The following is a 21,285-nucleotide window of genomic DNA, read 5'->3' as shown; positions in this document are numbered from 1 at the left end:
GAACTGCAGTTCCTTGTCAATTTATCGCTTCTCGGCCTTTTGGCTAAGATCAAAGTGTAGTATCTGTTCTTAACAGCTTAATATCTGTTACGGGTTCTAATTGTACCCATGATATTAAACTGATTTTTGTAGCGCGGCGGAGTGTTCGGGGCTTGCTCCAACTCCGCCACGGGTCGACCCGGTACTGCACGACTTCCGGGACCGGCCCAGCATCTCCCCCTTTTGGGGGGAGAAGGCACAATTGAAAAAAAAACAGAAAAACTGCTTTGTTTTGTTCTAGAAATTTTTGGACTTTTTTTTTCCGACTTTTTTTTCCGACTTTTTTTTCCGACTTTTTTTTCCGACTTTTTTTTCCGACTTTTACTGTTATGTGGTTGGTTTTACAGAGTGTAGTAATTATTTACGCAACTGTAAATAATTATTAATAATTGTTTATGTAGCCAATGTGGTTGGTTTTACAGAGTGTGGTAATAATTAGTAAGTATACTATGCAACTATAAATAATTAGTAATAAAAGTTTACCTAGCCATTGTGGTTGGTTTTACAGTGTGGTAATAATTAGTAATTATATTTACGCAACTGTAAATAATTAGTAATAATAGTTTACCTAGCAATTGTGGTTGGTTTTACAGAGTGTGGTTATAATTAGTAATTATATTCACGCAACTGTCAATAATTAGTAATAATTATTTACGCAACTGTAAATAATTATTAATAATTGTTTATGTAGCCAATGTGGTTGGTTTTACAGAGTGTGGTAATAATTAGTAAGTATACTATGCAACTATAAATAATTAGTAATAATTGTTTATCTAGCCAATGTGGTTGGTTTTACAGTGTGGTAATAATTAGTAATTATATTTTCGCAACTGTAAATAATTAGTAATAATAGTTTACCTAGCCATTGTGGTTGGTTTTACAGTGTGGAAGTAATTGGTAATTATATTTACGCAAATGTAAATAATTAGTATTAAAAGTTTACCTAGCCATTGTGGTTGGTTTTACAGTGTGGTAATAATTAGTAATTATATTTACGCAACTGTAAATAATTAGTAATAATTGTTTACCTAGCCAATATTGAGTAATTAGTGCAATAACCAGGACATAGCATATAAATAATTATTTACTTATTTATTTCCTTTTTAATTAGTAACTGCTCATTGATTGACATATGGACATATAAGCTATGCATTTGCACATACTGTGGTGTTGCTCTGTGATTGGTCGACACCTCCACGACGTCTTCCCTTCGCGACCAATAAGTGCTGTGGCAAAAATGTGACACTTTTGCTAACGACAACTATGAGGCAATAAAGGCTTTTGCCTTAATAGCAGTAGGTATCTGCAATAAAGCATTGCTTGCAAATGTACAAAACATTTCTGGAAAACACTGTTTTAACAGCTTGATATCAGTTGCCAGTTGTAATTTGTAACCCTGATATTATACTATTTTTTGTAATGCGGCAGAGCATTCTGGGCTTGCTGTACCTCTGCCACGGGTCTACCCGGTACTGCACTACTTCCGGGACTAGCTAAGCGACTCACGGTTTTTGGGGGAGGACAATCACAACTCAAAGATGAGGCCAACTAACTTTTTTCATTCGAGCTCACTGCTATCCATGTGCCTAACACAGCAATCCTCTCAATGCCTGTCTTATTGCATTGTTGGGCGCCTCGTGCATGCAGTGACACCTTGGGTTACTTTTTCCGCATGTCATTGCATGTGAGTCCATTATTTGAGGCAATAAAGAATGGTTTGATTAAGAATCCCCTTCAAGGGATGTGTCGAGATTTGGTAAACCATAGCTCAAGTGCTACAAACAAAAAACGGTGGACCGACGCTGTTTCTGCAACAACCGATAAGTGGCACCACTTGGGCATACATTTTTGATGGGATCGAACTGCAGTTCCTTGTCAATTTATCGCTTCTCGGCCTTTTGGCTAAGATCAAAGTGTAGTATCTGTTCTTAACAGCTTAATATCTGTTACGGGTTCTAATTGTACCCATGATATTAAACTGATTTTTGTAGCGCGGCGGAGTGTTCGGGGCTTGCTCCAACTCCGCCACGGGTCGACCCGGTACTGCACTACTTCCGGGACCGGCCCAGCATCTCCCCCTTTTGGGGGGAGAAGGCACAATTGAAAAAAAAACAGAAAAACTGCTTTGTTTTGTTCTAGAAATTTTTGGACTTTTTTTTTCCGACTTTTTTTTCCGACTTTTTTTTCCGACTTTTTTTTCCGACTTTTTTTTCCGACTTTTACTGTTATGTGGTTGGTTTTACAGAGTGTAGTAATTATTTACGCAACTGTAAATAATTATTAATAATTGTTTATGTAGCCAATGTGGTTGGTTTTACAGAGTGTGGTAATAATTAGTAAGTATACTATGCAACTATAAATAATTAGTAATAAAAGTTTACCTAGCCATTGTGGTTGGTTTTACAGTGTGGTAATAATTAGTAATTATATTTACGCAACTGTAAATAATTAGTAATAATAGTTTACCTAGCAATTGTGGTTGGTTTTACAGAGTGTGGTTATAATTAGTAATTATATTCACGCAACTGTCAATAATTAGTAATAATTATTTACGCAACTGTAAATAATTATTAATAATTGTTTATGTAGCCAATGTGGTTGGTTTTACAGAGTGTGGTAATAATTAGTAAGTATACTATGCAACTATAAATAATTAGTAATAATTGTTTATCTAGCCAATGTGGTTGGTTTTACAGTGTGGTAATAATTAGTAATTATATTTTCGCAACTGTAAATAATTAGTAATAATAGTTTACCTAGCCATTGTGGTTGGTTTTACAGTGTGGAAGTAATTGGTAATTATATTTACGCAAATGTAAATAATTAGTATTAAAAGTTTACCTAGCCATTGTGGTTGGTTTTACAGTGTGGTAATAATTAGTAATTATATTTACGCAACTGTAAATAATTAGTAATAATAGTTTACCTAGCAATTGTGGTTGGTTTTACAGAGTGTGGTTATAATTAGTAATTATATTCACGCAACTGTCAATAATTAGTAATAATTATTTACGCAACTGTAAATAATTATTAATAATTGTTTATGTAGCCAATGTGGTTGGTTTTACAGAGTGTGGTAATAATTAGTAAGTATACTATGCAACTATAAATAATTAGTAATAATTGTTTATCTAGCCAATGTGGTTGGTTTTACAGTGTGGTAATAATTAGTAATTATATTTTCGCAACTGTAAATAATTAGTAATAATAGTTTACCTAGCCATTGTGGTTGGTTTTGCAGAGTGTGGAAGTAATTGGTAATTATATTTACGCAAATGTAAATAATTAGTATTAAAAGTTTACCTAGCCATTGTGGTTGGTTTTACAGTGTGGTAATAATTAGTAATTATATTTACGCAACTGTAAATAATTAGTAATAATTGTTTACCTAGCCAATGTGGTTGGTTTTACAGAGTGTAGTAATTATTTACGCAACTGTAAATAATTATTAATAATTGTTTATGTAGCCAATGTGGTTGGTTTTACAGAGTGTGGTAATAATTAGTAAGTATACTATGCAACTATAAATAATTAGTAATAAAAGTTTACCTAGCCATTGTGGTTGGTTTTACAGTGTGGTAATAATTAGTAATTATATTTACGCAACTGTAAATAATTAGTAATAATAGTTTACCTAGCAATTGTGGTTGGTTTTACAGAGTGTGGTTATAATTAGTAATTATATTCACGCAACTGTCAATAATTAGTAATAATTATTTACGCAACTGTAAATAATTATTAATAATTGTTTATGTAGCCAATGTGGTTGGTTTTACAGAGTGTGGTAATAATTAGTAAGTATACTATGCAACTATAAATAATTAGTAATAATTGTTTATCTAGCCAATGTGGTTGGTTTTACAGTGTGGTAATAATTAGTAATTATATTTTCGCAACTGTAAATAATTAGTAATAATAGTTTACCTAGCCATTGTGGTTGGTTTTACAGTGTGGAAGTAATTGGTAATTATATTTACGCAAATGTAAATAATTAGTATTAAAAGTTTACCTAGCCATTGTGGTTGGTTTTACAGTGTGGTAATAATTAGTAATTATATTTACGCAACTGTAAATAATTAGTAATAATTGTTTACCTAGCCAATATTGAGTAATTAGTGCAATAACCAGGACATAGCATATAAATAATTATTTACTTATTTATTTCCTTTTTAATTAGTAACTGCTCATTGATTGACATATGGACATATAAGCTATGCATTTGCACATACTGTGGTGTTGCTCTGTGATTGGTCGACACCTCCACGACGTCTTCCCTTCGCGACCAATAAGTGCTGTGGCAAAAATGTGACACTTTTGCTAACGACAACTATGAGGCAATAAAGGCTTTTGCCTTAATAGCAGTAGGTATCTGCAATAAAGCATTGCTTGCAAATGTACAAAACATTTCTGGAAAACACTGTTTTAACAGCTTGATATCAGTTGCCAGTTGTAATTTGTAACCCTGATATTATACTATTTTTTGTAATGCGGCAGAGCATTCTGGGCTTGCTGTACCTCTGCCACGGGTCTACCCGGTACTGCACTACTTCCGGGACTAGCTAAGCGACTCACGGTTTTTGGGGGAGGACAATCACAACTCAAAGATGAGGCCAACTAACTTTTTTCATTCGAGCTCACTGCTATCCATGTGCCTAACACAGCAATCCTCTCAATGCCTGTCTTATTGCATTGTTGGGCGCCTCGTGCATGCAGTGACACCTTGGGTTACTTTTTCCGCATGTCATTGCATGTGAGTCCATTATTTGAGGCAATAAAGAATGGTTTGATTAAGAATCCCCTTCAAGGGATGTGTCGAGATTTGGTAAACCATAGCTCAAGTGCTACAAACAAAAAACGGTGGACCGACGCTGTTTCTGCAACAACCGATAAGTGGCACCACTTGGGCATACATTTTTGATGGGATCGAACTGCAGTTCCTTGTCAATTTATCGCTTCTCGGCCTTTTGGCTAAGATCAAAGTGTAGTATCTGTTCTTAACAGCTTAATATCTGTTACGGGTTCTAATTGTACCCATGATATTAAACTGATTTTTGTAGCGCGGCGGAGTGTTCGGGGCTTGCTCCAACTCCGCCACGGGTCGACCCGGTACTGCACTACTTCCGGGACCGGCCCAGCATCTCCCCCTTTTGGGGGGAGAAGGCACAATTGAAAAAAAAACAGAAAAACTGCTTTGTTTTGTTCTAGAAATTTTTGGACTTTTTTTTTCCGACTTTTTTTTCCGACTTTTTTTTCCGACTTTTTTTTCCGACTTTTTTTTCCGACTTTTACTGTTATGTGGTTGGTTTTACAGAGTGTAGTAATTATTTACGCAACTGTAAATAATTATTAATAATTGTTTATGTAGCCAATGTGGTTGGTTTTACAGAGTGTGGTAATAATTAGTAAGTATACTATGCAACTATAAATAATTAGTAATAAAAGTTTACCTAGCCATTGTGGTTGGTTTTACAGTGTGGTAATAATTAGTAATTATATTTACGCAACTGTAAATAATTAGTAATAATAGTTTACCTAGCAATTGTGGTTGGTTTTACAGAGTGTGGTTATAATTAGTAATTATATTCACGCAACTGTCAATAATTAGTAATAATTATTTACGCAACTGTAAATAATTATTAATAATTGTTTATGTAGCCAATGTGGTTGGTTTTACAGAGTGTGGTAATAATTAGTAAGTATACTATGCAACTATAAATAATTAGTAATAATTGTTTATCTAGCCAATGTGGTTGGTTTTACAGTGTGGTAATAATTAGTAATTATATTTTCGCAACTGTAAATAATTAGTAATAATAGTTTACCTAGCCATTGTGGTTGGTTTTACAGTGTGGAAGTAATTGGTAATTATATTTACGCAAATGTAAATAATTAGTATTAAAAGTTTACCTAGCCATTGTGGTTGGTTTTACAGTGTGGTAATAATTAGTAATTATATTTACGCAACTGTAAATAATTAGTAATAATAGTTTACCTAGCAATTGTGGTTGGTTTTACAGAGTGTGGTTATAATTAGTAATTATATTCACGCAACTGTCAATAATTAGTAATAATTATTTACGCAACTGTAAATAATTATTAATAATTGTTTATGTAGCCAATGTGGTTGGTTTTACAGAGTGTGGTAATAATTAGTAAGTATACTATGCAACTATAAATAATTAGTAATAATTGTTTATCTAGCCAATGTGGTTGGTTTTACAGTGTGGTAATAATTAGTAATTATATTTTCGCAACTGTAAATAATTAGTAATAATAGTTTACCTAGCCATTGTGGTTGGTTTTGCAGAGTGTGGAAGTAATTGGTAATTATATTTACGCAAATGTAAATAATTAGTATTAAAAGTTTACCTAGCCATTGTGGTTGGTTTTACAGTGTGGTAATAATTAGTAATTATATTTACGCAACTGTAAATAATTAGTAATAATTGTTTACCTAGCCAATGTGGTTGGTTTTACAGAGTGTAGTAATTATTTACGCAACTGTAAATAATTATTAATAATTGTTTATGTAGCCAATGTGGTTGGTTTTACAGAGTGTGGTAATAATTAGTAAGTATACTATGCAACTATAAATAATTAGTAATAAAAGTTTACCTAGCCATTGTGGTTGGTTTTACAGTGTGGTAATAATTAGTAATTATATTTACGCAACTGTAAATAATTAGTAATAATAGTTTACCTAGCAATTGTGGTTGGTTTTACAGAGTGTGGTTATAATTAGTAATTATATTCACGCAACTGTCAATAATTAGTAATAATTATTTACGCAACTGTAAATAATTATTAATAATTGTTTATGTAGCCAATGTGGTTGGTTTTACAGAGTGTGGTAATAATTAGTAAGTATACTATGCAACTATAAATAATTAGTAATAATTGTTTATCTAGCCAATGTGGTTGGTTTTACAGTGTGGTAATAATTAGTAATTATATTTTCGCAACTGTAAATAATTAGTAATAATAGTTTACCTAGCCATTGTGGTTGGTTTTACAGTGTGGAAGTAATTGGTAATTATATTTACGCAAATGTAAATAATTAGTATTAAAAGTTTACCTAGCCATTGTGGTTGGTTTTACAGTGTGGTAATAATTAGTAATTATATTTACGCAACTGTAAATAATTAGTAATAACAGTTTACCTAGCAATTGTGGTTGGTTTTACAGAGTGTGGTTATAATTAGTAATTATATTCACGCAACTGTCAATAATTAGTAATAATTGTTTACCTAGCCAATGTGGTTGGTTTTAAAGAGTGTAGTAATTATTTACGACTGTAAATAATTATTAATAATTGTTTATGTAGCCAATGTGGTTGGTTTTACAGAGTGTGGTAATAATTAGTAAGTACACTATGCAACTATAAATAATTAGTAATAATTGTTTATCTAGCCAATGTGGTTGGTTTTACAGTGTGGTAATAATTAGTAATTATATTTTCGCAACTGTAAATAATTAGTAATAATAGTTTACCTAGCCATTGTGGTTGGTTTTGCAGAGTGTGGAAGTAATTGGTAATTATATTTACGCAAATGTAAATAATTAGTATTAAAAGTTTACCTAGCCATTGTGGTTGGTTTTACAGTGTGGTAATAATTAGTAATTATATTTACGCAACTGTAAATAATTAGTAATAATTGTTTACCTAGCCAATGTGGTTGGTTTTACAAAGTGTAGTAATTATTTACGCAACTGTAAATAATTATTAATAATTGTTTATGTAGCCAATGTGGTTGGTTTTACAGAGTGTGGTAATAATTAGTAAGTACACTATGCAACTATAAATAATTAGTAATAATTGTTTATCTAGCCAATGTGGTTGGTTTTACAGTGTGGTAATAATTAGTAATTATATTTTCGCAACTGTAAATAATTAGTAATAATAGTTTACCTAGCCATTGTGGTTGGTTTTGCAGAGTGTGGAAGTAATTGGTAATTATATTTACGCAAATGTAAATAATTAGTATTAAAAGTTTTCCTAGCCATTGTGGTTGGTTTTACAGTGTGGTAATAATTAGTAATTATATTTACGCAACTGTAAATAATTAGTAATAATTGTTTACCTAGCCAATGTGGTTGGTTTTACAGAGTGTAGTAATTATTTACGCAACTGTAAATAATTATTAATAATTGTTTATGTAGCCAATGTGGTTGGTTTTACAGAGTGTGGTAATAATTAGTAAGTATACTATGCAACTATAAATAATTAGTAATAATTGTTTATCTAGCCAATGTGGTTGGTTTTACAGTGTGGTAATAATTAGTAATTATATTTTCGCAACTGTAAATAATTAGTAATAGTTTACCTAGCCATTGTGGTTGGTTTTGCAGAGTGTGGAAGTAATTGGTAATTATATTTACGCAAATGTAAATAATTAGTATTAAAAGTTTACCTAGCCATTGTGGTTGGTTTTACAGTGTGGTAATAATTAGTAATTATATTTACGTAACTGTAAATAATTAGTAATAATTGTTTACCTAGCCAATGTGGTTGGTTTTACAGAGTGTAGTAATTATTTACGCAACTGTAAATAATTATTAATAATTGTTTATGTAGCCAATGTGGTTGGTTTTACAGAGTGTGGTAATAATTAGTAAGTATACTATGCAACTATAAATAATTAGTAATAATTGTTTATCTAGCCAATGTGGTTGGTTTTACAGTGTGGTAATAATTAGTAATTATATTTTCGCAACTGTAAATAATTAGTAATAATTGTTTACCTAGCCAATATTGAGTAATTAGTGCAATAACCAGGACATAGCATATAAATAATTATTTACTTATTTATTTCCTTTTTAATTAGTAACTGCTCATTGATTGACATATGGACATATAAGCTATGCATTTGCACATACTGTGGTGTTGCTCTGTGATTGGTCGACACCTCCACGACGTCTTCCCTTCGCGACCAATAAGTGCTGTGGCAAAAATGTGACACTTTTGCTAACGACAACTATGAGGCAATAAAGGCTTTTGCCTTAATAGCAGTAGGTATCTGCAATAAAGCATTGCTTGCAAATGTACAAAACATTTCTGGAAAACACTGTTTTAACAGCTTGATATCAGTTGCCAGTTGTAATTTGTAATCCTGATATTATACTATTTTTTGTAATGCGGCAGAGCATTCTGGGCTTGCTGTACCTCTGCCACGGGTCTACCCGGTACTGCACTACTTCCGGGACTAGCTAAGCGACTCACGGTTTTTGGGGGAGGACAATCACAACTCAAAGATGAGGCCAACTAACTTTTTTCATTCGAGCTCACTGCTATCCATGTGCCTAACACAGCAATCCTCTCAATGCCTGTCTTATTGCATTGTTGGGCGCCTCGTGCATGCAGTGACACCTTGGGTTACTTTTTCCGCATGTCATTGCATGTGAGTCCATTATTTGAGGCAATAAAGAATGGTTTGATTAAGAATCCCCTTCAAGGGATGTGTCGAGATTTGGTAAACCATAGCTCAAGTGCTACAAACAAAAAACGGTGGACCGACGCTGTTTCTGCAACAACCGATAAGTGGCACCACTTGGGCATACATTTTTGATGGGATCGAACTGCAGTTCCTTGTCAATTTATCGCTTCTCGGCCTTTTGGCTAAGATCAAAGTGTAGTAGGCCTTTTGGCTAAGATCAAAGTGTAGTAAAGTGTAGTAGTATCCTGGACCCCTGGACCCCCTGCTGTTCCTGGACCCCCTGCTGACCCTGGACCCCCCTGCTGACCCTGGACCCCTGGACTCATGGACCATCCGGACCTGCTGTTCTTGGAACCCCTGCTGTCCCTGGATTCCCGGTTGCTGTGAGAGCTTGGTGAGAGCTCTCTTTTTTTACTAGTTCATTTAGTGTTTCCTATCCCCATTGTTGGCTTGTTTATGTAGTATCTGGCAGTGTTTTTTGTCCTTCAAGTGTTCTTCGTGCTTAATTTGCTAGTTTTTTTTTTTTTTTTTTGTCCTTCTAGTTTTCCTTTTTTTTTCTTTTTTTTGCTTGTTCTTTAACCTCTCCGTTCTGTTTGTGCTCACATTCTTTGCAATCGGTTTATTCATGTAGTGCTTTCTGCCCTTAAACTTTTTCTTTTTCCGTCTTTGCTAGTTTTTTTTTTTTTACTTTTTTGTTTGTGTTCAAATTCTTTGCCATCCTTGTTGGTTTGTTCATGTAGTATCTGCCGCTGTTTCTCTCCGGTTGTGCCTTTAATTATTATTATTTTATTACTTTTTGTTGCATTGCCACCAGTTTTTTTTTTTTTTTTTTTTTGAGAGCTTAGTGCGAATTCTTTGCATGTGTGCCCTTTTATTTTAGTTGAGGTGCTGATTTATTGGGTTCCTGCAATGTGATTTCATTGACAAGAGCCGTTTTCCAGTCAAGTGTGGTGTTTCCCATGTCTCGCTCCCGTTAAACCTCTTTTTTTTTTTCTTTGAGCTTGGTGAGGGCTTTTTGCCGCGTCTGCCTGGTAATTGAGTGACGATTTTTATTAGTTGCTGCGTTGCTCTTTTTCACTTGTATTGTGTTGAGGGTGATTTGTGTGTGGTGTTTACTGGTGTTTCTCTCCTGTTCAGCTCCATCTTTTGTTTTGCTTTGCTACGAGCTTGGTGAGGGCTCTCATATTGTTTTATTTTTTTTTTTGGTGTTGAGCATTCTCTTTTTTTTTTTTTTTTTCCTGCGCGCACTTTGGTTTTTCAGTCTCATTATTAGTGTATGTTAGCTGTTCTTTCTGGATAGTCTTTTTCCCCGTGGGAGCTGCAGCGCTGACCTCTTCTGCGGAAGGAAATCCATTATCGCAGTATGTCGCGCGGATACACCCCGCCATTTCTTCCAGACGACCGCCGCCGCTAGAAGTGATGTCATCGCCCCCGACAAGCAGCGCCTTCACCGCCAGCAGAAGCCGCATTCCAGTCCGATCGCCGTCCACCAGTCCAAGCCCGGCCAACAATCAAGAACCGCCACAGCCCGGATCGCAACCTCGCCGTGATGGGAACAGCCTTACGCTGTTCTTTCCGCTGGCGAGGACGTTCCGATGTACGGAAGAGGGATGCGCTACCGCGTACTCCCCGGTATTGTGGACGTCCAGGCGGCAGTCCCTGACTCGGCATCTTGAAAGTGAGCATGGGGTGCGCATAAGCCAGGTCACGCATTTTTGCACTCTCTGCCACAGAGAGGTCGGTCCTCGGCCAAAAGCGCATCCCTGTCTTACTGGAGAGAAGCTCGAGGTGGCCAGCACTGACTTGCACAGCCACAAGTGCGGTGATTGCCAGCTCTCTTTTCCATCGAAAAGAGGGCTGGAAAATCATCACATGTGGCACCGCAAACAGACTGCCATGCAGGGATTACCGCCTCGTCCCGTGCCACCGTTAGCGGCGACGAGAAGACTAAGACGGACACCATCACAGGATGCCAGACCACCGGATCTAGAGCCCCCACAAGAAGAGGACATCAGCCAAGATGCAAGGACACCACCAGCAACGCCTCAACAAGACACCAATGGGGAGGAAGCGGGCCAGGAAGAGCCACGACCGCTCACCCCCATCTCTCCTCCCCCAGAGAGCAGCACCACAACGAGAGCAGCAACACCAGCACTAATTTTTCCCACCTCCCCATCCCAGCAGGATGACCAGGGAATTCCCGTGCCTGCCAGCAGCACACCCAACAGCAGCAGGGAGATGGAGAATTCACAAGATTCTCCTTCCTTGCAGGCAGGCGACGGACTACAGGCTCACCTGTCAACAATCAGCGAGGAAAGCAATACATCGCAGCTTCAAGACGACGACGGCGGCGGCCACCATGACGCAACTGCCACCCAGGGAGCACTAACTGATTCTCTTTCTGATGAACTGGAGTGCGAGGGCATACTCGTCGACCACACCAGGCGCCTCCGGTGTTTGCTGCGTGAGCCTGCGTCTGCTGAGGGTTGGGATGGTTTTCTTTCCATCTTGGAGGAGGCCATCACCGAGGTTGGAAAGGCGGTAAAGCTGCCAAAGGCTCCGGCCGGAGGTAAGCCGCGCCGTCCGACCAACCCCGACAACACTCAGCAGATCCAGTCTCTTTACCGCAGGAATCGCCGCCGAGCAGTACGCCTGATTGTGGACGGCGAGTCGCCTATGTGCACGGTTCCTTTACAGGATCTCGAGAACCACTTCACTGCAATGTGGGGCCCCAAGGAGGTGGACACCAGCCTTCTTCTCAACAAGGCCAAGAGCAGCGACCTCACGGAATTCCCTCTAGACAAGTTCACCGAAGAGGAGGTCTTGACGAAGCTGAGGAAATGTGAGAACACCGCGCCCGGCAACGACCGAATCACCTACCAGCACTGGAAGACGACAGACCCTGAAGCAGCCTTCCTGACAGCAGCATTCAACGCCTGCCTCAAGTTCAAGAGAGTGCCCCCAGCATGGAAGGAGTCCCGGACCATCCTCATCCACAAGAAGGGACCTGCGGAGGACGTCACGAACTGGCGCCCCATCGCACTCGGGTCGACGATTTCAAAGCTGTATGCTGGGTGTCTCGCCACTCGGCTGCAGCGATGGATCGCTGAACACGAGCTGCTCTCTCGTTGTCAAAAGGGGTTCCTGCCGCACGATGGTGTGTTTGAGCACAACTTCGTGCTGCAGGAGCGCCTTGACGCAGCGAGGGGTGGCGGTGGGGAGCTGTGCGTGGCGTTCCTTGACTTCAGCAACGCCTTTGGATCTGTCGCCCACAACGCCCTCATCGACGCACTACGTGGAGCAGGCGCCGGCAGCGACTTCTGTTCGATCGTCGCTGACCTCTACAGGGACAACACCACCACCATCATAGGACAAGAAGGATCAACACGGCCGATCGACATTTCTGCAGGGATTCGACAGGGATGCCCACTGAGCGGGCTCTTGTTTAATTTTGTCATTGACCCTGTTTTGCGTGCTGTGCAGGGAGGCGAGAGGCAGCACAACATCCTGGCCTACGCCGATGACCTCACCCCCCTGGCCAATGACCCGGAGATGCTTCAAGCCCGCATTAATACTGTTGAATCCCTTTCTTCTAGGCTGGGACTACAGCTTAACCCAGCGAAGTGCCGCACTCTTCATCTGAGCGGCAAAACACCGGTTGGTACAAGACTGACTCCTTTCTTTATTGCAGGAGCTGAGATCCCAATTATCCAGGATTTTGAAAGCCAGACGTTCCTGGGCCGCCCTGTGGGGTTCAACGTCTTCCCGGACAGAGCTACTGTGGACCAGGCCATCAACACCGGCCGCCGCCTGCTTAGCTCAATGCTCGCCCCTTGGCAGAGATTGGACGCTGTGAAAACATTTGTATATCCAGCGCTCAATTTCTCCATGCGGTGCGGTGTGTTGGGCAAGTCAGAGTGGGCGCGCCTCGACGATGCACTGCGGCCACTAATCAAAAAATCCCTTTATCTTCCAGGAACCGCAGCCAATGAATACCTCTACGGCAGCGCAGCATCGGGCTCGGTCGGCATCCCCCTCGCAGCGGAGCTGAGCGACATCTGCCGCATTGACAATGCATTTAAGCTCCTCTCCTCTCTTGATCTAGAGGTGCGAGATCTAGCGCTGCATGCCGTTACTGCCATCACGACGAAGAGACTACGCCGACCAGCCACGGATGAGGACATCGCTGCCTACCTGACAGGGGAGACGGAGGGAGACTTCCGAGCTAGGGCAACGCAGCTTCAGTCTGTATGGACGGAGGCTCGCAAGGCTTCCCGGCGCCTGGCGGTCACGTGGGAGATGCAGGAGGGGGGCCCCAGCATCACTCGCGCCGACGTGACCGTCACGCAGAAGCAGCGCACGAAAGTGGTGAGGACACTTCGGAGCATCGCTATGCGCGCACGAGATCACAATCTCCACGAAAAGCCTAACCAGGGGAAAGTGATGGAGTGCGTAGCAGCCGACCGTAGCAGTTCCCACTTCACGAGGACGGGGCGCTTCACTCGCTTCTGCGATTGGCGCTTCGTGCACCGTGCGAGGCTGAACCTGCTGCCCCTCAACGGAGCCAGGCCGTGGGATGTCGCTGCTGACCAGCGGTGTCGGAGATGCGGGCAAGACAAGGAATCCCTCCCGCATGTTCTCTGCCACTGCATGCGCCAGAGCGTCGCCTACACCAGCCGACACAACAGGATCGTCGACCGGCTGAAGACAGCCGCTGAGAAGCGATTCACCGTCACCCATGAGAACCGGCCCGTGGGTGACACGAACCTCCGCCCAGATCTTGTTCTGGCGCGCGGTGAAACGGCGATTGTCATTGATGTCACATGCCCCTTTGACAATCGCAAAACCGCCTTCGATGCTGCACGGGAGAGTAAGGTCGCCAAGTACGAACCCGTTCGCCAATACCTGCTCCGGAAATTCCAGCGGGTCAGCATTGAGGCAGTCGTTGTTGGGGCCCTGGGCTCCTGGGACCCCAACAATGACAAAGTGATGAGGCGCCTCTGTAGCAAACGCTACATGCGTCTCTTCAAGAAGCTGGCGGTGAGCGATACCATCGCAGCTTCTCGTGAAGTCTATGCTAAACACGTAGCTGCAAATTGAAGGGCTCGCACTTCGGTGGACTTCAGCAGCTCGAGTTAGAAAGACTTCCTACACGCACAACAATACACTCACCCCACAGCAGGAATAAAACTTTACAGATGAGATTTCCCCTAAAAAGGAATGAACAACAACAGTAGGTGTCTGCAATAAAACTGCTAGGAAATGTACAAAACATTTCTGAAAAACACTCTGTTCTTAACAGCTTAATATCTGTTACGGGTTCTAATTGTACCCATGATATTAAACTGATTTTTGTAGCGCGGCGGAGTGTTCGGGGCTTGCTCCAACTCCGCCACGGGTCGACCCGGTACTGCACTACTTCCGGGACCGGCCCAGCATCTCCCCCTTTTGGGGGGAGAAGGCACAATTGAAAAAAAACAGAAAAACTGCTTTGTTTTGTTCTAGAAATTTTTGGACTTTTTTTTTCCGACTTTTTTTTCCGACTTTTTTTTCCGACTTTTTTTTCCGACTTTTTTTTCCGACTTTTTTTTCCGACTTTTTTTTCCGACTTTTTTTTCCGACTTTTACTGTTATGTGGTTGGTTTTACAGAGTGTAGTAATTATTTACGCAACTGTAAATAATTATTAATAATTGTTTATGTAGCCAATGTGGTTGGTTTTACAGAGTGTGGTAATAATTAGTAAGTATACTATGCAACTATAAATAATTAGTAATAAAAGTTTACCTAGCCATTGTGGTTGGTTTTACAGTGTGGTAATAATTAGTAATTATATTTACGCAACTGTAAATAATTAGTAATAATAGTTTACCTAGCAATTGTGGTTGGTTTTACAGAGTGTGGTTATAATTAGTAATTATATTCACGCAACTGTCAATAATTAGTAATAATTATTTACGCAACTGTAAATAATTATTAATAATTGTTTATGTAGCCAATGTGGTTGGTTTTACAGAGTGTGGTAATAATTAGTAAGTATACTATGCAACTATAAATAATTAGTAATAATTGTTTATCTAGCCAATGTGGTTGGTTTTACAGTGTGGTAATAATTAGTAATTATATTTTCGCAACTGTAAATAATTAGTAATAATAGTTTACCTAGCCATTGTGGTTGGTTTTACAGTGTGGAAGTAATTGGTAATTATATTTACGCAAATGTAAATAATTAGTATTAAAAGTTTACCTAGCCATTGTGGTTGGTTTTACAGTGTGGTAATAATTAGTAATTATATTTACGCAACTGTAAATAATTAGTAATAACAGTTTACCTAGCAATTGTGGTTGGTTTTACAGAGTGTGGTTATAATTAGTAATTATATTCACGCAACTGTCAATAATTAGTAATAATTGTTTACCTAGCCAATATGGTTGGTTTTAAAGAGTGTAGTAATTATTTACGACTGTAAATAATTATTAATAATTGTTTATGTAGCCAATGTGGTTGGTTTTACAGAGTGTGGTAATAATTAGTAAGTACACTATGCAACTATAAATAATTAGTAATAATTGTTTATCTAGCCAATGTGGTTGGTTTTACAGTGTGGTAATAATTAGTAATTATATTTTCGCAACTGTAAATAATTAGTAATAATAGTTTACCTAGCCATTGTGGTTGGTTTTGCAGAGTGTGCAAGTAATTGGTAATTATATTTACGCAAATGTAAATAATTAGTATTAAAAGTTTACCTAGCCATTGTGGTTGGTTTTACAGTGTGGTAATAATTAGTAATTATATTTACGCAACTGTAAATAATTAGTAATAATTGTTTACCTAGCCAATGTGGTTGGTTTTACAGAGTGTAGTAATTATTTACGCAACTGTAAATAATTATTAATAATTGTTTATGTAGCCAATGTGGTTGGTTTTACAGAGTGTGGTAATAATTAGTAAGTATACTATGCAACTATAAATAATTAGTAATAATTGTTTATCTAGCCAATGTGGTTGGTTTTACAGTGTGGTAATAATTAGTAATTATATTTTCGCAACTGTAAATAATTAGTAATAGTTTACCTAGCCATTGTGGTTGGTTTTGCAGAGTGTGGAAGTAATTGGTAATTATATTTACGCAAATGTAAATAATTAGTATTAAAAGTTTACCTAGCCATTGTGGTTGGTTTTACAGTGTGGTAATAATTAGTAATTATATTTACGCAACTGTAAATAATTAGTAATAATTGTTTACCTAGCCAATGTGGTTGGTTTTACAGAGTGTAGTAATTATTTACGCAACTGTAAATAATTATTAATAATTGTTTATGTAGCCAATGTGGTTGGTTTTACAGAGTGTGGTAATAATTAGTAAGTATACTATGCAACTATAAATAATTAGTAATAAAAGTTTACCTAGCCATTGTGGTTGGTTTTACAGTGTGGTAATAATTAGTAATTATATTTACGCAACTGTAAATAATTAGTAATAATAGTTTACCTAGCAATTGTGGTTGGTTTTACAGAGTGTGGTTATAATTAGTAATTATATTCACGCAACTGTCAATAATTAGTAATAATTATTTACGCAACTGTAAATAATTATTAATAATTGTTTATGTAGCCAATGTGGTTGGTTTTACAGAGTGTGGTAATAATTAGTAAGTATACTATGCAACTATAAATAATTAGTAATAATTGTTTATCTAGCCAATGTGGTTGGTTTTACAGTGTGGTAATAATTAGTAATTATATTTTCGCAACTGTAAATAATTAGTAATAATAGTTTACCTAGCCATTGTGGTTGGTTTTACAGTGTGGAAGTAATTGGTAATTATATTTACGCAAATGTAAATAATTAGTATTAAAAGTTTACCTAGCCATTGTGGTTGGTTTTACAGTGTGGTAATAATTAGTAATTATATTTACGCAACTGTAAATAATTAGTAATAACAGTTTACCTAGCAATTGTGGTTGGTTTTACAGAGTGTGGTTATAATTAGTAATTATATTCACGCAACTGTCAATAATTAGTAATAATTGTTTACCTAGCCAATATGGTTGGTTTTAAAGAGTGTAGTAATTATTTACGACTGTAAATAATTATTAATAATTGTTTATGTAGCCAATGTGGTTGGTTTTACAGAGTGTGGTAATAATTAGTAAGTACACTATGCAACTATAAATAATTAGTAATAATTGTTTATCTAGCCAATGTGGTTGGTTTTACAGTGTGGTAATAATTAGTAATTATATTTTCGCAACTGTAAATAATTAGTAATAATAGTTTACCTAGCCATTGTGGTTGGTTTTGCAGAGTGTGCAAGTAATTGGTAATTATATTTACGCAAATGTAAATAATTAGTATTAAAAGTTTACCTAGCCATTGTGGTTGGTTTTACAGTGTGGTAATAATTAGTAATTATATTTACGCAACTGTAAATAATTAGTAATAATTGTTTACCTAGCCAATGTGGTTGGTTTTACAGAGTGTAGTAATTATTTACGCAACTGTAAATAATTATTAATAATTGTTTATGTAGCCAATGTGGTTGGTTTTACAGAGTGTGGTAATAATTAGTAAGTATACTATGCAACTATAAATAATTAGTAATAATTGTTTATCTAGCCAATGTGGTTGGTTTTACAGTGTGGTAATAATTAGTAATTATATTTTCGCAACTGTAAATAATTAGTAATAGTTTACCTAGCCATTGTGGTTGGTTTTGCAGAGTGTGGAAGTAATTGGTAATTATATTTACGCAAATGTAAATAATTAGTATTAAAAGTTTACCTAGCCATTGTGGTTGGTTTTACAGTGTGGTAATAATTAGTAATTATATTTACGCAACTGTAAATAATTAGTAATAATTGTTTACCTAGCCAATGTGGTTGGTTTTACAGAGTGTAGTAATTATTTACGCAACTGTAAATAATTATTAATAATTGTTTATGTAGCCAATGTGGTTGGTTTTACAGAGTGTGGTAATAATTAGTAAGTATACTATGCAACTATAAATAATTAGTAATAAAAGTTTACCTAGCCATTGTGGTTGGTTTTACAGTGTGGTAATAATTAGTAATTATATTTACGCAACTGTAAATAATTAGTAATAATAGTTTACCTAGCAATTGTGGTTGGTTTTACAGAGTGTGGTTATAATTAGTAATTATATTCACGCAACTGTCAATAATTAGTAATAATTATTTACGCAACTGTAAATAATTATTAATAATTGTTTATGTAGCCAATGTGGTTGGTTTTACAGAGTGTGGTAATAATTAGTAAGTATACTATGCAACTATAAATAATTAGTAATAATTGTTTATCTAGCCAATGTGGTTGGTTTTACAGTGTGGTAATAATTAGTAATTATATTTTCGCAACTGTAAATAATTAGTAATAATAGTTTACCTAGCCATTGTGGTTGGTTTTACAGTGTGGAAGTAATTGGTAATTATATTTACGCAAATGTAAATAATTAGTATTAAAAGTTTACCTAGCCATTGTGGTTGGTTTTACAGTGTGGTAATAATTAGTAATTATATTTACGCAACTGTAAATAATTAGTAATAACAGTTTACCTAGCAATTGTGGTTGGTTTTACAGAGTGTGGTTATAATTAGTAATTATATTCACGCAACTGTCAATAATTAGTAATAATTGTTTACCTAGCCAATGTGGTTGGTTTTAAAGAGTGTAGTAATTATTTACGACTGTAAATAATTATTAATAATTGTTTATGTAGCCAATGTGGTTGGTTTTACAGAGTGTGGTAATAATTAGTAAGTACACTATGCAACTATAAATAATTAGTAATAATTGTTTATCTAGCCAATGTGGTTGGTTTTACAGTGTGGTAATAATTAGTAATTATATTTTCGCAACTGTAAATAATTAGTAATAATAGTTTACCTAGCCATTGTGGTTGGTTTTGCAGAGTGTGGAAGTAATTGGTAATTATATTTACGCAAATGTAAATAATTAGTATTAAAAGTTTACCTAGCCATTGTGGTTGGTTTTACAGTGTGGTAATAATTAGTAATTATATTTACGCAACTGTAAATAATTAGTAATAATTGTTTACCTAGCCAATGTGGTTGGTTTTACAAAGTGTAGTAATTATTTACGCAACTGTAAATAATTATTAATAATTGTTTATGTAGCCAATGTGGTTGGTTTTACAGAGTGTGGTAATAATTAGTAAGTACACTATGCAACTATAAATAATTAGTAATAATTGTTTATCTAGCCAATGTGGTTGGTTTTACAGTGTGGTAATAATTAGTAATTATATTTTCGCAACTGTAAATAATTAGTAATAATAGTTTACCTAGCCATTGTGGTTGGTTTTGCAGAGTGTGGAAGTAATTGGTAATTATATTTACGCAAATGTAAATAATTAGTATTAAAAGTTTACCTAGCCATTGTGGTTGGTTTTACAGTGTGGTAATAATTAGTAATTATATTTACGCAACTGTAAATAATTAGTAATAATTGTTTACCTAGCCAATGTGGTTGGTTTTACAGAGTGTAGTAATTATTTACGCAACTGTAAATAATTATTAATAATTGTTTATGTAGCCAATGTGGTTGGTTTTACAGAGTGTGGTAATAATTAGTAAGTATACTATGCAACTATAAATAATTAGTAATAAAAGTTTACCTAGCCATTGTGGTTGGTTTTACAGTGTGGTAATAATTAGTAATTATATTTACGCAACTGTAAATAATTAGTAATAATAGTTTACCTAGCAATTGTGGTTGGTTTTACAGAGTGTGGTTATAATTAGTAATTATATTCACGCAACTGTCAATAATTAGTAATAATTATTTACGCAACTGTAAATAATTATTAATAATTGTTTATGTAGCCAATGTGGTTGGTTTTACAGAGTGTGGTAATAATTAGTAAGTATACTATGCAACTATAAATAATTAGTAATAATTGTTTATCTAGCCAATGTGGTTGGTTTTACAGTGTGGTAATAATTAGTAATTATATTTTCGCAACTGTAAATAATTAGTAATAATAGTTTACCTAGCCATTGTGGTTGGTTTTACAGTGTGGAAGTAATTGGTAATTATATTTACGCAAATGTAAATAATTAGTATTAAAAGTTTACCTAGCCATTGTGGTTGGTTTTACAGTGTGGTAATAATTAGTAATTATATTTACGCAACTGTAAATAATTAGTAATAACAGTTTACCTAGCAATTGTGGTTGGTTTTACAGAGTGTGGTTATAATTAGTAATTATATTCACGCAACTGTCAATAATTAGTAATAATTGTTTACCTAGCCAATGTGGTTGGTTTTAAAGAGTGTAGTAATTATTTACGACTGTAAATAATTATTAATAATTGTTTATGTAGCCAATGTGGTTGGTTTTACAGAGTGTGGTAATAATTAGTAAGTACACTATGCAACTATAAATAATTAGTAATAATTGTTTATCTAGCCAATGTGGTTGGTTTTACAGTGTGGTAATAATTAGTAATTATATTTTCGCAACTGTAAATAATTAGTAATAATAGTTTACCTAGCCATTGTGGTTGGTTTTGCAGAGTGTGGAAGTAATTGGTAATTATATTTACGCAAATGTAAATAATTAGTATTAAAAGTTTACCTAGCCATTGTGGTTGGTTTTACAGTGTGGTAATAATTAGTAATTATATTTACGCAACTGTAAATAATTAGTAATAATTGTTTACCTAGCCAATGTGGTTGGTTTTACAAAGTGTAGTAATTATTTACGCAACTGTAAATAATTATTAATAATTGTTTATGTAGCCAATGTGGTTGGTTTTACAGAGT

The 21,285-nt window shown here is 36.3% G+C and overlaps 3 non-coding genes and 4 pseudogenes across 3 annotated transcripts; all 7 read left to right on the top strand.

Moving 5' to 3' along the window:
• Positions 1 to 23: 23 nt before the first annotated feature.
• On the top strand, positions 24 to 215 carry LOC146171253 (U2 spliceosomal RNA). The gene has a single exon (XR_014702968.1). It is a non-coding gene; the product is annotated as a U2 spliceosomal RNA (small nuclear RNA).
• A 1,156-nt stretch (positions 216 to 1,371) lies between these two features.
• On the top strand, positions 1,372 to 1,542 carry LOC146171252 (U2 spliceosomal RNA; annotated as a pseudogene).
• Positions 1,543 to 1,921: 379 nt separating this feature from the next.
• Positions 1,922 to 2,113, top strand: LOC146171251 (U2 spliceosomal RNA). The gene has a single exon (XR_014702952.1). It is a non-coding gene; the product is annotated as a U2 spliceosomal RNA (small nuclear RNA).
• Positions 2,114 to 4,437: 2,324 nt separating this feature from the next.
• Positions 4,438 to 4,608, top strand: LOC146171250 (U2 spliceosomal RNA; annotated as a pseudogene).
• A 379-nt stretch (positions 4,609 to 4,987) lies between these two features.
• Positions 4,988 to 5,179, top strand: LOC146171249 (U2 spliceosomal RNA). The gene has a single exon (XR_014702923.1). It is a non-coding gene; the product is annotated as a U2 spliceosomal RNA (small nuclear RNA).
• A 3,906-nt stretch (positions 5,180 to 9,085) lies between these two features.
• On the top strand, positions 9,086 to 9,256 carry LOC146171248 (U2 spliceosomal RNA; annotated as a pseudogene).
• A 5,485-nt stretch (positions 9,257 to 14,741) lies between these two features.
• Positions 14,742 to 14,914, top strand: LOC146171247 (U2 spliceosomal RNA; annotated as a pseudogene).
• Positions 14,915 to 21,285: the final 6,371 nt, after the last annotated feature.

Source organism: Amblyomma maculatum, unplaced genomic scaffold (assembly GCF_055883805.1).
Source record: "Amblyomma maculatum isolate TAMU_Amacu unplaced genomic scaffold, ASM5588380v1 scaffold_23, whole genome shotgun sequence".
Lineage (NCBI taxonomy): Eukaryota > Metazoa > Arthropoda > Arachnida > Ixodida > Ixodidae > Amblyomma > Amblyomma maculatum.
Note: the sequence above shows the minus strand (reverse complement) of the source record. Positions and strands in the feature narration are given on the sequence as shown.